General features: G+C 47.2%; 1 long non-coding RNA gene across 2 annotated transcripts in view; it reads left to right on the forward strand.

The window, feature by feature from the left end:
- Positions 1 to 684: 684 nt before the first annotated feature.
- Positions 685 to 3,312, forward strand: part of LOC122546903 — a 4,444-nt gene continuing 1,816 nt past the window's right edge. Inside the window, exons 1-3 of one of the 2 annotated variants that reach the window (XR_006310833.1) lie at positions 685 to 1,604; positions 2,533 to 2,607; positions 3,232 to 3,267. This is a non-coding gene — a long non-coding RNA (uncharacterized LOC122546903). The remainder of the gene's footprint in view (positions 1,605 to 2,532; positions 2,608 to 3,231; positions 3,268 to 3,312) is intronic. The other variant, XR_006310832.1, reaches the window with a different exon arrangement.

Consider the following 3,312-nt stretch of genomic DNA (forward strand, 5'->3'; position numbering starts at 1 on the left):
AAATGGGTGGTGACTGGGAGGAAGGTCATGTTGGAAAGGGAGCGGTTGGGGGAATTGAAATGATCTGTTACGTTTGGTGAACCATTCCCTAAGCTAAGCTGCCAGTCATACCCATCCCTGAGCCATGTTTCTGTAATTGCTATGGCATCCCAGTCCCATGTTCCTAACCATGCCCTGAGTTCATCTGCCTTCCCTGTTACACCCCTTGCATTTAAATAAATGCAGTTTAATTTATTAGTCCTACATTGTCCCTGCCTGCCCTGACTATTTGACTCACTTCAAGATGCTGTTTTGGTTGCACAGGGAGGTATCTGAGAGTTCAGGGGGGGTTTGGTGGGGAGAGTGGTGCAAAGCAAGGAGTGTCAGAGGGAATGGTCCTTGTGGAAAACAGAGAGGTGTGGGAAGGGGAAGATGTTCTTTGGGAAGGGGGAGATGTTCTTGTGGTGGGGTCTAGTTGGAGTTGGCAGAAGTGTTTAAGGGTGATGTGCTGGATGTGGAGACTGGCGGGATGGTAGGTGAGGACAAGAGGGGCCACCCTTTTTCTTTTGTTTGTATTTTAATTACAGCGTTTAAATAAATTGTGTTTTCCTTAACATTGAGTTGTTTGAACACTTGCATTGCATCTGGAACACTGCACTTCCCATCCAGTTTTAAAATAAGAAGCAGTTCAGATCTATATTACCTTCTTCAGATATTTTGAGGGGTCCTGGTGTGGTCCCTAACACCAGAGAGCTGGAAAACCGACCATCTCCAAACGTACTGCTGATCCCTCCATTCACACACTGACGAGGATATCTGGTCAGTGTGGGCAAGTTGGACTGAACACGCACACTTGTTGTGTGACTCTTTAACTCTTTGACTCCATCCCCTCAAACCTATGACCTGATATTCTGCAAACAACACATGACCTCTCCCCAGCACCAACACCAGCTCACCGCCTCCAGACGTCTGTCAGACTCGCAGTGCATCACCCTGGACAGACAACTGGGACACAACACAGAACTCCACAACTGGATCCCTAACAAGGTCCCCTCACCAGCCCATTGTGGCACCCAAACCCCATTCCATTGGTACTCAACATCCCCAACACTCACCAGTGAGTTCCCAAACTGCCCCTTGCCCAACCACTGAGGAAGTGCCTTCTGGGTACCTAACTACACCCCTCCAACCATTCACTCACTCCTTCACCTCACCCCAGGCCGATCTACCCCACCAGCACTAGTAAGGACAGGACACAGAGATATTGGGGAGAATGGGAACTGAACTGTCTGGGGAGGTAACCCCCAGGACAGGTACAACACGATGTTTATACCCCTATCAATGGGATCCTTGGTGACTTCACTGGAGAGTGAAATCGGGAGCATTTCAGCCAATCCCAACAATTCCCAACAGCTCGGAGCAGTTATAATTGTTCCCAATCAACACAGGGTTAGAAATAAATCCAGGAACAGAGAGAATCCTGATATATTTCCAATGTGTTTCAGAAAATCTGAAAAGCAATTGGCCACACTCCCAACTTGGAAGTCTAATTGCATCAATGGTCATTCTATTGGCTGTTATTGTCGGGATAGTCGGAATAATCATCTGGAAAAGGTCACAGAGAGGTAAGAATCAGAGAGAGGGGAATGTGGAACTGAGGGGACAGAGTGAGTGTGGGGAATCTCCAGTACTGGGAGTACAGGGCACTGTGGGGAATGGAACTGATTGAATTCCCACAAACAGATACACTCGTATAAACACGGCTCGTTCCCTGTCTGATCTTCCTTTATGTGATCAGCCCAGATCAGGTCTAACATTGATCATTAAACCCACTGCACCCAATCAGATCCTCACTGACTGAATATTAATGGAATGGAAGGATTTTCTGCATCTGGAGGGGATGCAGGGGAGGGGAGTGTGGGAATGAGGATTTCTGACACAATCCCTGTAAAACCTTCCTTCCTGCCTTGTTTGGGCACCATCACCTTGATAAATTTGAAGATCTCTCTCCCTTAATGAGTTTGTGCAGTTTTGGATGACTTATTACTTTGGTTTGACCCTCGGCGTGTGACTCTGATACCGATCATGTTATTCCAGGCATTTGGTTTGTCTCCAGTACCACCGTATTTTTAATGTTTTGGAATGATCTCTCTGCCCCATGTAATGGGATTCTGGGTCATCCCTTCTCTTGTTATCCAGCTGTTGGCACTTTCCTCCCACCATCTGACATTTGTGATCACCTGCAGAGACTCCACTCACCCCGTTTGGATCATCTTTTGATCTCTCTGCCCATTGATCTCCCTGCTGATAAATTCGGTGTCTGTGAGCTTCTCTCTCACTTCACCTGAGGAAGGGGCTACGCTCAGAAAGCTTGTGATTTCAAACAAACCTGTTGGATTGTAACCTGGGGCTGTGTGTGATTTCTGACTGTGTTTACACGAATCCAATACCAACACCCCCACATCAATCTCCATTCCCTCACACTTGTTGTGTTCTCACTCTCTGAGAATGGATTATTCCCCATCCTAATGGACATTTATTTTGTTTCTGCAGGTTCACCAAATGTGACTTACACAACAGCTCCCAGTAAGTGGCTGAGGGGACAGAGTGTTGGGAATGATGGATAAGGTAATGGGAGGTGTAGAGTAGATTCCTTACAGTGTGGAAACAGGCCCTTCAGCCCAACAAGTCCACGCAGACCCTCCAAAGGGTAAGCCACCCAGACCAATTCCCCTACCGTATATTTACCCCTGAATAACACACCTAACACTATGGGCAATGTAACATGGCCAATTCACCTGACACAGGGAGAATGTGCAAACTCCACACACGCAGTCACCTGAGGTGGGAATTGTACCCGGGTCCTTGGTGCTGTGAGGCAACAGTGCTAACCACTGAGCCACCGTGCTGCTCCTATTAGAGTGTAGAGTTATATTTGCCAGGGTGTTGCTCAGGGTGATGGGTCCATCTCCTCACAATGCTGTTTCTCAGCCAACACTCTCTTATCGTCCTGTTTCTCTACTCCATGTCCCCAGTGTCTCTCCTTCGAATTGTCACCCTCCATTCTCTTCCCCCACTGCCCCTCCCTCCACTCACTCACCCTTAATTCCCAATGGGGGGTGGGCTCGGAGAGTCTGGTTAGTTAGTGCTGAGGGCGATTAAATCCTGGGTCCACTGAGTGATAGAGAATATCTCACATTGTCTCATTTTATATTTGATATAACTTCTCACATTCTGATTTTAATTTCTCAGCTTCTGATATCTCTGGTGCAGCTTCTTCATGATTCAGTAAGTGACATGTCAACTTTTCTCTGACTGAAATTTATTCAGATT

The sequence above is a fragment of the Chiloscyllium plagiosum genome, unplaced genomic scaffold, assembly GCF_004010195.1.
Source record: "Chiloscyllium plagiosum isolate BGI_BamShark_2017 unplaced genomic scaffold, ASM401019v2 scaf_9272, whole genome shotgun sequence".
Taxonomy (NCBI): Eukaryota; Metazoa; Chordata; class Chondrichthyes; order Orectolobiformes; family Hemiscylliidae; genus Chiloscyllium; species Chiloscyllium plagiosum.